Source organism: Labrus bergylta, chromosome 24 (genome assembly GCF_963930695.1).
Source record: "Labrus bergylta chromosome 24, fLabBer1.1, whole genome shotgun sequence".
Taxonomy (NCBI): Eukaryota; Metazoa; Chordata; class Actinopteri; order Labriformes; family Labridae; genus Labrus; species Labrus bergylta.
The window spans coordinates 1,306,306-1,319,556 of NC_089218.1; the positions used below are offsets into that span (position 1 = coordinate 1,306,306).

The 13,251-nt window shown below is 39.9% G+C and overlaps 9 non-coding genes across 9 annotated transcripts; 8 read left to right on the plus strand and 1 right to left on the minus strand.

Moving 5' to 3' along the window:
• Positions 1 to 27: 27 nt before the first annotated feature.
• On the plus strand, positions 28 to 100 carry trnam-cau (transfer RNA methionine (anticodon CAU)). The gene has a single exon. It is a non-coding gene; the product is annotated as a tRNA-Met (tRNA).
• A 1,220-nt stretch (positions 101 to 1,320) lies between these two features.
• On the plus strand, positions 1,321 to 1,391 carry trnag-gcc (transfer RNA glycine (anticodon GCC)). The gene has a single exon. It is a non-coding gene; the product is annotated as a tRNA-Gly (tRNA).
• A 917-nt stretch (positions 1,392 to 2,308) lies between these two features.
• trnam-cau (transfer RNA methionine (anticodon CAU)) lies at positions 2,309 to 2,381 on the plus strand. The gene has a single exon. It is a non-coding gene; the product is annotated as a tRNA-Met (tRNA).
• Positions 2,382 to 3,601: 1,220 nt separating this feature from the next.
• On the plus strand, positions 3,602 to 3,672 carry trnag-gcc (transfer RNA glycine (anticodon GCC)). Its single transcript has one exon. It is a non-coding gene; the product is annotated as a tRNA-Gly (tRNA).
• A 917-nt stretch (positions 3,673 to 4,589) lies between these two features.
• Positions 4,590 to 4,662, plus strand: trnam-cau (transfer RNA methionine (anticodon CAU)). The gene has a single exon. It is a non-coding gene; the product is annotated as a tRNA-Met (tRNA).
• A 405-nt stretch (positions 4,663 to 5,067) lies between these two features.
• On the plus strand, positions 5,068 to 5,138 carry trnag-gcc (transfer RNA glycine (anticodon GCC)). Its single transcript has one exon. It is a non-coding gene; the product is annotated as a tRNA-Gly (tRNA).
• Positions 5,139 to 5,513: 375 nt separating this feature from the next.
• On the minus strand, positions 5,514 to 5,584 carry trnag-gcc (transfer RNA glycine (anticodon GCC)). The gene has a single exon. It is a non-coding gene; the product is annotated as a tRNA-Gly (tRNA).
• Positions 5,585 to 8,911: 3,327 nt separating this feature from the next.
• Positions 8,912 to 8,984, plus strand: trnam-cau (transfer RNA methionine (anticodon CAU)). Its single transcript has one exon. It is a non-coding gene; the product is annotated as a tRNA-Met (tRNA).
• An 888-nt stretch (positions 8,985 to 9,872) lies between these two features.
• trnam-cau (transfer RNA methionine (anticodon CAU)) lies at positions 9,873 to 9,945 on the plus strand. Its single transcript has one exon. It is a non-coding gene; the product is annotated as a tRNA-Met (tRNA).
• Positions 9,946 to 13,251: the final 3,306 nt, after the last annotated feature.

Here is a 13,251-nt window from a genome sequence, read left to right on the forward strand (position 1 = left end):
AAATCCATTCAGATATTTGTTTTCCAGGCCTCGTTGGCGCAGTAGGCAGCGCGTCAGTCTCATAATCTGAAGGTCGTGAGTTCGAGCCTCACACGGGGCATGTGTTTTAGAATGTCTTGATGTTGATGACACAGATCTGAAAGGTGTGCATTCATATTAGTCAGATACAGAACACTCCGGATTTCTCCATAATGAAGGATGGCAGCGTTGTTTACCCGCGTGCTTGTGCTTGTGCTCGTGCATGAACTGTACCATGCAGAAACGCACCTCTGACGTGTGCCATGGCCAAGGACTATGGTCCCAGGTACATAACGGTTACACTTGTCAAACAAGCTGAACTTTAGGGGTGAAGCGTCCTCAGGCACGGTACGGATTGCCAGTCTGACCACGCCCTTAGCCTGGGAACTGGCTGACAGCAACAGATGGAAAATGGTAAAATACCTCACTGGGGAAAGTCTGTTGTGTTGCTCTTCCCGCAGTATTTTCACAGAAATTGTCACTATGCGAAACAATCGTGCAGACTTGCATGAGAGAGTCTTACAATTATGAGTTTGTACATTCATATTTATTGTTCTATTTTAAAATCCACCCCTTGAACCCAGACTACACTCTTCCCTCAAAGACTAGAGACAATATATGTGTATTTGTCTCCTGCAAGTCCGCATGATTGTTCCGCAAAGTGAAAATTTGTAAGACATGTAAGCATTGGTGGTTCAGTGGTAGAATTCTCGACTCCGGCGCGGGGGCAAGTTGCGAATAGCTGTAACAGAAAATCAGCCAATAGGATTAAAGTATCTTTTTTTTTTTTCAAAGGTGTTCGAATGCTTGCTTAGTGCAGGTTCAAATCCCCACTGAGACAAATCTGAGATGTGATTTAGGCTATGATTTAGGCATTAAAATGTTTTCTAGGCAAATTTTACAGAACAGCAAGGGATTTAGAAAGTGAGCTACTTTTTTCATTATAAAACTATTTATTTTACTTTGAAACAAAAGCAAATTCAGGTGCTCTCCTTTCAGCCTATTGCAAAGTCAGGTTTGATTTGAACATGAAGTAAACTACAATCAGTTCAATGAATGCCTCTCACGTTCGCGGACCCACAGTTATCTTTTAATGTATGTTTTTGACATAATGAGGGAGAGAGGCTTTCGGAAAAAAGGGCGTTTGGGGCTGTTGATATACCTGGACGAGTGGGAAACACTGCGCAGTACATGTTTTCCAACACTGACTTATGAAACCGCAATTCACAAGTCAGTATTCAACCGAGGAGTTCCCATGACCTTTGGGTTGTGCTGCATATTGCAATGACCTTGAACATGTAAGCATTGGTGGTTCAGTGGTAGAATTCTCGCCTGCCACGCGGGAGGCCCGGGTTCGATTCCCGGCCAATGCATCATCCTTTTCTCCACTGTACGCATACAAGGAATTTGACTTGGTCTTTAGGTTTAAAACAGTGGTACAATGGTAGTTAAGGTGCAGAGCTTGTGTTGTTGACGCTGCAGGGAATACTTCGGATTTTAAAATAATGGATTTGGGTTGAAAATAGGCCTTGTTGGCACAGTAGGCAGCGGTGGGAAACACTGCACTATATAACTACTTATGTTTTATTTTTATTTGCTCCTTGTATTGGGGGCATCATGTACACAGACAGATCAGACACATGTAAACTCAGGATCACCTCTTAGCTTTACTCCTGTCCTTTTAGTTTTGCAGGATTTTCTAGCTGATGAATTTTCACTTGGGATCTTCTTATCTAATTAGAAGTTTAGGGAATGTTTGACTTCAACCCTTCATTCAGTGTAGGCTGGGACAGCACACACTGGCGCTGTAGCGAGTCTAGCTGTTGTTGCTAGCAACTTATCAAATGACGACGGAGGTTGATCGTGTTGTTGCAGTATTTTATCTTGCAGTTACCTACTTTTTATTATTCTATTTATAAACCTTTTGCATAGCTTTCATTTTTCGTGACACATGTCCAACTCACGACTTCCTGGTGTTTGCAGAATTTGAAACGCCTCCATAATCTTTGCTTGTAGTTTTTCTTTTACTGCCACCTATTGGTGTTATTGTGAATAATATCTGCTTCAATGCACATATTTGCAAGGAGCGCATGATGATTTAATGCCAAAGCGAACCCTGATAGAAACAAAACCCTTTTAAGCTCATATGAAACAGACAGCTGCAGCAAGAGGTGTATCAAATGTTCCTCCTTCCTCTTAGAGCGCAGACCACTAAAGAGTGTTGAATTAGGGCAGAGGCTAATTAAAGCTTATTTTTGTTTGAAAATCCATTCAGATATTTGTTTTCCAGGCCTCGTTGGCGCAGTAGGCAGCGCGTCAGTCTCATAATCTGAAGGTCGTGAGTTCGAGCCTCACACGGGGCATGTGTTTTAGAATGTCTTGATGTTGATGACACAGATCTGAAAGGTGTGCATTCATATTAGTCAGATACAGAACACTCCGGATTTCTCCATAATGAAGGATGGCAGCGTTGTTTACCCGCGTGCTTGTGCTTGTGCTCGTGCATGAACTGTACCATGCAGAAACGCACCTCTGACGTGTGCCATGGCCAAGGACTATGGTCCCAGGTACATAACGGTTACACTTGTCAAACAAGCTGAACTTTAGGGGTGAAGCGTCCTCAGGCACGGTACGGATTGCCAGTCTGACCACGCCCTTAGCCTGGGAACTGGCTGACAGCAACAGATGGAAAATGGTAAAATACCTCACTGGGGAAAGTCTGTTGTGTTGCTCTTCCCCCTGTATTTTCACAGAAATTGTCACTATGCGAAACAATCGTGCAGACTTGCATGAGAGAGTCTTACAATTATGAGTTTGTACATTCATATTTATTGTTCTATTTTAAAATCCACCCCTTGAACCCAGACTACACTCTTCCCTCAAAGACTAGAGACAATATATGTGTATTTGTCTCCTGCAAGTCCGCATGATTGTTCCGCAAAGTGAAAATTTGTAAGACATGTAAGCATTGGTGGTTCAGTGGTAGAATTCTCGACTCCGGCGCGGGGGCAAGTTGCGAATAGCTGTAACAGAAAATCAGCCAATAGGATTAAAGTATCTTTTTTTTTTTTCAAAGGTGTTCGAATGCTTGCTTAGTGCAGGTTCAAATCCCCACTGAGACAAATCTGAGATGTGATTTAGGCTATGATTTAGGCATTAAAATGTTTTCTAGGCAAATTTTACAGAACAGCAAGGGATTTAGAAAGTGAGCTACTTTTTTCATTATAAAACTATTTATTTTACTTTGAAACAAAAGCAAATTCAGGTGCTCTCCTTTCAGCCTATTGCAAAGTCAGGTTTGATTTGAACATGAAGTAAACTACAATCAGTTCAATGAATGCCTCTCACGTTCGCGGACCCACAGTTATCTTTTAATGTATGTTTTTGACATAATGAGGGAGAGAGGCTTTCGGAAAAAAGGGCGTTTGGGGCTGTTGATATACCTGGACGAGTGGGAAACACTGCGCAGTACATGTTTTCCAACACTGACTTATGAAACCGCAATTCACAAGTCAGTATTGAACCGAGGAGTTCCCATGACCTTTGGGTTGCGCTGCATATTGCAATGACCTTGAACATGTAAGCATTGGTGGTTCAGTGGTAGAATTCTCGCCTGCCACGCGGGAGGCCCGGGTTCGATTCCCGGCCAATGCATCATCCTTTTCTCCACTGTACGCATACAAGGAATTTGACTTGGTCTTTAGGTTTAAAACAGTGGTACAATGGTAGTTAAGGTGCAGAGCTTGTGTTGTTGACGCTGCAGGGAATACTTCGGATTTTAAAATAATGGATTTGGGTTGAAAATAGGCCTTGTTGGCACAGTAGGCAGCGGTGGGAAACACTGCACTATATAACTACTTATGTTTTATTTTTATTTGCTCCTTGTATTGGGGGCATCATGTACACAGACAGATCAGACACATGTAAACTCAGGATCACCTCTTAGCTTTACTGCTGTCCTTTTAGTTTTGCAGGATTTTCTAGCTGATGAATTTTCACTTGGGATCTTATTATCTAATTAGAAGTTTAGGAAATGTTTGACTTCAACCCTTCATTCAGTGTAGGCTGGGACAGCACACACTGGCGCTGTAGCGAGTCTAGCTGTTGTTGCTAGCAACTTATCAAATGACGACAGAGGTTGGTCGTGTTGTTGCAGTATTTTATCTTGCAGTTACCTACTTTTTATTATTCTATTTATAAACCTTTTGCATAGCTTTCATTTTTCGTGACACATGCCCAACTCACGACTTCCTGGTGTTTGCAGAATCTGAAACGCTCCCATAATCTTTGCTTGTAGTTTTTCTTTTACTGCCACCTATTGGCGTTATTGTGAATAATATCTGCTTCAATGCACATATTTGCAAGGAGCGCATGATGATTTAATGCCAAAGCGAACCCTGATAGAATCAAAACCCTTTTAAGCTCATATGAAACAGACAGCTGCAGCAAGAGGTGTATCAAATGTTCCTCCTTCCTCTTAGAGCGCAGACCACTAAAGAGTGTTGAATTAGGGCAGAGGCTAATTAAAGCTTATTTTTGTTTGAAAATCCATTCAGAGATTTGCTTTCCAGGCCTCGTTGGCGCAGTAGGCAGCGCGTCAGTCTCATAATCTGAAGGTCGTGAGTTCGAGCCTCACACGGGGCATGTGTTTTAGAATGTCTTGATGTTGATGACACATAGATCTCAAAGGTGTGCATTCATATTAGTCAGATACAGAACACTTCGGATTTCTCCATAATGAAGGATGTCAGCGTTGTTTACCCGCATGCTTGTGCTCGTGCATGAACTGTACCATGCAGAAACACACCTCTGACGTGTGCTATGGCCAAGGACTATGGTCACAGGTACATAACTGTTACACTTGTCAAACAAGCTGAACTATAGGGGTGAAGCGTCCTCAGGCACGGTACGGATTGCCAGTCTGACCACGCCCTTAGCCTGGGAACTGGCTGACAGAAAATGGTAAAAGACTAGAGACAATATATGTGTATTTGTCTCCTGCAAGTCCGCATGATTGTTCCGCAAAGTGAAAATTTGTAAGACATGTAAGCATTGGTGGTTCAGTGGTAGAATTCTCGCCTGCCACGCGGGAGGCCCGGGTTCGATTCCCGGCCAATGCATCATCCTTTTCTATTTGTTTGTCTTATTTCAGAACACAGGAATGTGTATATGTTCCATTTTCTTTGGATCTCAGACCTGGGAATGACGCCCCGTTCCAGATGCAAGTTGGCAACAATTCAGACAAGCAACATGGACTCCAGGAGTACCTTTGTTTTTTAAGCTAATGCCTTGGCGATAACAACACACTACGTGATAGTGTGCGCATGAAAATAACACATTTCCACAGATAAATAGCTTTAACATATGATATGGTGTACCGCTAAGTAGAAGACTCAGTTGTTTTAAATCATTCAAGCTTAACCTTCTAACCACAAGCCATGCATGTTTTGTATTAAGACGTTATGTACATATGAAGGCCTTTTCCAAAACCGTGTTGCATTGGCCGGGAATCGAACCCGGGCCTCCCGCGTGGCAGGCGAGAATTCTACCACTGAACCACCAATGCTTGACATATATGTTTTTTTCTGTGATTTTTCGCTGAAGAAAAGGCAACACATGAGCCTGTTATTAAAACACCACTCCTGGAGGAGATTTGACCGTTCTCTCTCTGTTACTTCACTTTAAGATACTTTGACAGCTTGGTATCAGTTGCTTTCATTCCTTTGTGAGATCTTTCAGAATTGTTGGCCCTTACAAAAGATGATGCAATGTCACTACTCTAATAAACATAGCTTTTTTACAAAACCTTGATCCTTCTATGATATAGTCGTTCTGCCAATTTGTAAGAAGACATTCTTGAAAACTGAAAATAATGAGCTTAAATCTTAAGCACATTCATACGTCACTGAAGTGTTTTACCATTTTCTCTTCACGGTGTTTTTAATAAGATGTTGCTCTTTCTTACCTTCCCTTCTGTTGAGGTGTGAGATCCCTCAAACTCTTGCAGAATAGAAAGCAGGTGATTTTGGTTAGTGTCCTCCAAGGGCAAGATCATCACTCCAACAGGTATCTGTGTTTAACCAGGGACTACTCTTTGTTGACTCACACCGTAACTAGTGTAGTGAGGTCCAACTCACGACCTTTGGATTATGAGTCACCAGCTGACACCTACTGTGCAAACTGGGATCTTCTGTACATTTGATAATTGGTTATGTTTATTTTGTCATCTACAGGTTGTGAGTTTGGTCCTCATAATGCAAGTTGTTAGTTATATGTGTAGTTTTGTTTGACATATTGTGTACAGTATAAACCTTTGGTTTAAATGGTCTGACAGAGCTGAGGCAGCGCTGCAGAGCAAATGAGAGAGCCAGGACTGAGGGCTAAAAAAAAAACATTTTTGAGCCCAGACACAGAACAGACAGCAGTGCAAGAGGTATATTGTGGAAGGAGCTCATAGGAAATCCCCAAAATTGTTGTTGCATTGGCCGGGCATCGAACCCGGGCCTCCTGCGCCGCAGTCGAGGATTGTTTAGCTAAAAGCCCTAAACCGTTTCCCATTCATTCTCTATGGTAGTGCTAAACCACTACGGATGTAATATACTTTTGGCCACTACGACTTAATGGCGCTGTCCCGAGTTTTTCTTCAAAGCGAACTGCGGTGGAGACAAGACACTATCTACTTTCTTCGAATTCTCATCACGCAGTATTCACTAATCAAAGGTAAGAGACTTTGTTTGGCATAAATTTAAAACTATAGGGTCAATTTATTATTATTTATTTTCTCTGTCAGACAATGTTGGTGCAATAACGTGATAAATTACACTATCAAACTTGATTTAACAAACAAACGTTATCTATTTAATGGTCAAGTAAAGTAAACTTTCATCAGGACCATGGGTGTTACACTATCTTTCAGAGTCAAATTAAGTCTTAACTACAATATCAAATGTCATTTTGTTCCTCAATTATTTGATAGGAACTCCTCTCCTGCCCCATTTGCCCCTCTCCAAACTCATACACTTAGGCACACAGTTTTTTTTCCCACATCTACTGCCCCTCTCACTCCCCCCTCTATTCTTGCTCACACATGCTGTGCTTTCCCCCTCCTGCTGCTCCCACCCCACCCTCTTACCCTTTAGTTCTCAGGCAGACTCTTAGATGAACAGAAACACACACACACACACACACACACACACACACACACACACACACACACATACACACACACTTCCTCCCCCTTAGATCCCAGAGTAGGTGAAGATCAGAAAGGTGTGAAAAACTATTGTCTTTTTGGCCTTCTGAACTTTTTAGTGAAGATCATAGAAGTTTTGCTGCTATAAAATATTTAATTGGCCATTTCTATTTGAGTGGGATTAATATGTGATCTGAAATATTCTGGTATTTTTTTCACAAATATCTTCTCACTGTATCTGATTAAAATGAATCTAAAATTCTATTATTTTCTTTTAGGTAAAGATGCACAAGAAAGTGTTGTTCTTCCCGGGGAAAGTCTGTGTTGTGTTCTGCAAGGGACCACTCGGATTTCTCCTCTAGGAGCCGTCAAAGGAAGCCAGAAGAATTAAGGAGGACTCCACTCTGCAGGACAAGTCTGCCCCCATACGGGCTGACCTTGTTCAGCAGAATGCTCTGGCTGTGGTCCGTCGGAGAGGAGGGGATGCCTCAGACTGTACGGAGGTGCTGGGAGACTACATCCTGCAGTTTGGGAAGTATAAAGGGAAGTCTTTCAGGTGGCTTTTGGAGAATGATATAGGGTACACAATGTATCTTATTAAGAACTTGCAAAAGGAGGAAGCATCAGGTGACAGTGTGACTGCAGGGCATAGCAAGGACAGCCTACAGTCCTTTGTCAATTATTCCCTCAGTTTTGCTGAGATCCACTTTGGGAATCACTGGTTTAAGAGGATGTTAAATTAACCTTGTATTTATAACTTTCACTGAATGTTCTGATGCTGCTTTTTATCTTATACCACCCTACTTCCACCCACCATCCATTATAACTTGCTTGTAAATTAAACTATTTTCATGAAAGAATTGAAATTTATTGTCTTTTTTACTGCTTGGAATTAAACTTAAATGTGCCATTTATATCCAAAACCTTCTGTCTCATATGCTTTATGGGGTCTGAATAAAAATGCTAAGATGTACTGCTGCCAGTTCACCAACATGGACATTTTAATGCGGTTTCAAACTTTTATATTACTTTTTAGAAGGTGTGCATGATTTAATCTGTATACGAAACAAGGAAATCAATGACATATTCAGATCTTAGTAAATAGTAGTAAATTAGATTTTTAAACTAAAATGATTTATACATGTACTTCAGGTACTTCACTCTCAATAAACAAGGTAACAACAAAGGGAATCTATTAAAGTCAATATTAAACAATGTGTTTCATCACAACACAATCATAGCCTAAATCACATCTCAGATTTGTCTCAGTGGGGATTTGAACCTGCACTAAGCAAACATTTGAACACCTTGGAAAAAAAAAAAAGATACTTTAATCCTATTGGCTGATTTTCTGTTACAGCTGTTCGCAACTTGCCCTCGCGTGCGTGGCAGGCGAGAATTCTACCACTGAACCACCAATGCTTAAAAACCCAGGAATTTCCCTTTATTTTCGAACGGCAAAACACACAAGGCTGTTATTCAAACGCACCTTTCCTAGAGGAATATTTCACCATTTTCTCTCAGGTCTGTCATTAAAAATATCTTTAATTATCAGAACCAGTTGCTTTGCTCCTTTATGGGATCTTGCAGAATTGTTTTACAGAAATCTGTAATCTGAGTTGCACACCCATGTAGTTGCAGTGAGAGATCGTGTTAAAGCATGTGTGTGTTTGAAAATCCACTCAGAGAACTGTTTTTCAGGCCTCGTTGGCGCAGTAGGCAGCGCGTCAGTCTCATAATCTGAAGGTCGTGAGTTCAAGCCTCACACGGGGCATGTCTTTTAGAATAAGATTTACCTTGAAAAACAGGTTAATCTGATTTGCTTTAAATATAAACCTCATCCATACATGGTAGTTTCTCTGCAATATGTCTCCACTACCTATAGGTCACTGTAGACTTATATTTTATTTTTATTTGCTCCTTGTATTGGGGGCATCATGTACACAGACAGATCAGACACATGTAAACTCAGGATCACCTCTTAGCTTTACTCCTGTCCTTTTAGTTTTGCAGGATTTTCTAGCTGATAAATTTTCACTTGGGATCTTCTTATCTAATTAGAAGTTTAGAGAATGTTTGACTTCAACCCTTCATTCAGTGTAGGCTGGGACAGCACACACTGGCGCTGTAGCGAGTCTAGCTGTTGTTGCTAGCAACTTATCAAATGACGACGGAGGTTGGTCGTGTTGTTGCAGTATTTTATCTTGCAGTTACCTACCTTTTATTATTCTATTTATAAAGCTTTTGCATAGCTTGCATTTTTCGTAACACCTGTCCAACTCATGACTTCCTGGTGTTTGCAGAATTTGAAACGCTCCCATAATCTTTGCTTGTAGTTTTTCTTTTACTGCCACCTATTGGCGTTATTGTGAATTGCACTGTTGGCGGTGTGTCTTTCAAAACTGCCATCGCAGTTTCAGTTCTGTAATATCTGCTTCAATGCACATATTTGCAAGGAGTACATGATGATTTAATGTCAAAGCGAACCCTGATAGAAACAAAACCCTTTTAAGCTCATATGAAACAGACAGCTGCAGCAAGAGGTGTATCAAATGTTCCTCCTTCCTCTTAGAGCTCAGACCACTAAAGAGTGTTGAATTAGGGCAGAGGCTAATTAAAGCTTATTTTTGTTTGAAAATCCATTCAGATATTTGCTTTCCAGGCCTCGTTGGCGCAGTAGGCAGCGCGTCAGTCTCATAATCTGAAGGTCGTGAGTTCGAGCCTCACACGGGGCATGTGTTTTAGAATAAGATTTACCCTGAAAAACAAACGTGTTAGTTGTTGCATGTTGAATGCTTTGTTGTTGATCTTAATTCCTTTGAGGTTAAACTTTGTCTAGATGCTCTTCCTGCAATACATCCCCACTGGCTTTAGGTTACTTGAGTTATATTGAAAATATGTTATCATGAACTGGTTTGGAGCTTTAAAAAAAGCTTTCAAGCATATATTATAATATTTTTTAGCAATATTGATAATAACTTAATTCAAGTCTAGCACAGAAGCTTTGATAATGTATGATTTTATACACACTCTGGAATTTGTCAGGGACCATAAACTTCCTTGTAGTTATTTTCATTTTTTTTTGAAGGCCAGCCTTATTGGAAATGCAGATGAGAAAGAACACAAGCCACTGCTCGAGAGGATTGCAGGACCTCTTGCTTATTAATTTCATTGGAAACTTCACTCTTCCTCATCCATTCTGATCAACATTAAATACCATGCTTGTCGAGGAGAATGGGATACAAACTCTGAAGTGCAATCTTTAAAGCTTATGGGTGTTGGGACAGATAGTCAAAAAGAGATCTTGCGTGTAGTATCGCTTTAAGAATGGTCAGTTCTCTCCTGTGTCACAACACACCATTAATGTGGGTCTAAAATGTCATATCTGTTTCCATAATAAAGCCCCTCTGTATGGGATTTTACAGGAAAAATGTCAATGACATTACAACTGAGACATAAGGCTGATAGGTCGCCCTCATTTAATTAATTTCTGGAATATTTCCTTTAAAGAGCAAACATTTACAACCATACACTTGCACAAAAGCCACTAGATGATGTCAGACCAGGCTTTCCTATAATTGCTCCCACCCTTTCCTGCAGACAGGAACAGTTTGTGAAAATGTAAATTAAGGGGCATTGAAACACATTGAAGTGCATGCAGATAACATTTTAGTGGACACTCAGAACAGAAAAACAAACATTTTTAAAACCTAACCTATGGGGGGGGGGGGTAAGGAAAGTAATGATATCATGCATCATCTAAATGATGGAATAGCTTGAACGGTCTTTCCCTTTATTATTAATGCTTTGAATTATCTTTAAATGCTTCATCGGCAATGCAGTCATCCTAAGTATTAACTATTAAGAGGAAAATAGAGCACATGGTGAAGGATGTGATTATGCATATTGATGTTTTTGTTAAGAAGGGTTCAAATTTGAGGTACTATCACCATGGGGCATCGAGTCAGGATGCAGGAATCGAACAAGACTTGAATTTATGTAACAGGTTTATTTCTCTTCAAGTTCGGTGAATCATAAGGGTAACAGAAGACACACATGGGATTGAAAATCCATGCTGAAAGACAAATAAAATAATATTAGTACAATAAACAAGTCAAATTACTTAAAATAAAGATAAAGCAAGTGCTTAGGACAAATTAGAGTAGCCTAGATAGTAACTAAAATAGGAGTAAAAGTCACCTTACCATTGTTGGACTGTCTCCCCATGTGAGGATGAAAACATGAGTGTAAAGGAGTGCAGTCTTAAATAAGGAGTAGGCAGGTGAATTCAATCTAATTAATTAGTGACAGAGTGCAAACAACAACCAATCAAGAGAAGAGAAGAGAGGAGAGAGTGAGAAACCAGGAAGTGTACTGAAGGAGGTGCAGTAGGAAAAGAGAGGAAACAAATAGTGATCTTTACTACAGTATTCATAACAATAAAAAATGCAGCAGGTAGATGTGGAGCCGACTGTATTATCATTATGATCTTATTAAATGTTCTACTGATCTGTAACTGAAGCAAGTTAGAGTGCAGGGAATAGCTGTAGTTATGCATTGGCTCATTGCAAAGAATTACCATTAAGAGATACCTTTAATATTTGTGGCAAATATAAATATTGTAGGGAAAACCCCACAGTGCTCTTTTTAAGTAAAAAGAAAAATGTTTCTAATAATGACTGTCTTGTGTTTCTTTCAGTGTGGACTGTTTCAGGCTCAGACCTTCAGAGCAAGTGCAGGCTGCACCGGGCATGTTTTCATTTTGATTAAAATGCATGTGGAGTACTGACTGTATATGCATTTCACCCACAGTATACATTTTTAAGTTCTAAAACAACTCTAAAGTCGTGGATCACTCTGAAACTGGCGTGTAAACAAGATTTTCCACCACTGAGACAGAATTGGTCAGCTTTATTTTTCTTATCCTCTATCCTTGTTTTCTTTTTCTATCAAACACTTATCATATCGGATCAAATTGTTTTAATTATGTGACTGAAATAAATTCCACTGGACTTTTGTTTTCCTATATTAACACCTTATTTCAATAATGTAAATCCTTTTATTTTTTTCAGGTAACCTGGATATTTTTAGGAAAATTGTTTGTATGAACAATTGAAATTATCCTAAAATATTAAAAATTGATTTTTAAATACTTGATAAATTGATAAATATTGTCTTTTTGATATTTTTGAGATGTTTTTCTAGATGTACTGGTACTTTTAATACCTTTTGTCCAAATGTCCTTTAACACAAATACATGTATAGAAAACTTAACATACTGTATACCCAGAAGATTACACAACCCTCCTGTGTCAATCCAAACAGACTAAATGTCCCATCAGTAGAGGTTCTGGTGGAGGTCCAGGAACAGTATGGACATTCAGGTTGAACGTTTACAGAAAGCATGGCTTACATTTCTCTGTTTACCTTCTTCAGTTTCAACATTGCGTAACCTTTGGAATCAGACTTCAGAGTGGAACTTTCCCAGAGGCCGGCCCTCCCCTACAGGTGCATGTGATGTGTTTATGAATAGCCGTGATGCTGACATGTTGGAAGTGCTCTGACCAACATGTCTCAACTCTTTTCTCTGAACTCTGGCAGCACATCAGTCATACCTCCTTCTGTAGGTTTAACATGAGAATCTGTCGCCAGAAGGCAAGTTCATGGATCAAACTTTTGAGTGGTTTAGTGCTGTGTTTAATCTGTATAGGAGGGTCTGTACAAAGTCCTAAGCCTGGTGGATTTATACCCAAACAGGTTGAACAAGCTGGCCCTATATGGGACAAAGGATCAACTTAGTTTTTGTGTCAGGACTTGATTTGCATGATGTGTTGTCAGCAATGATTGGCTTATTATTATCCTGTCCATCCAAAGGTTATTTGAATGAAGAAAATTCTGACTGAAATGTTCAAAAATGTCAGTATACTTAAATGGGCTTTGTTAAATATGTATTACAGGACTTGAAAACTAGTGTTAAGGGCCAATGTTAGATGAGGGTGGAACTTGTTAATGATAACCAAATATTAGGTCAATAAAAAAAC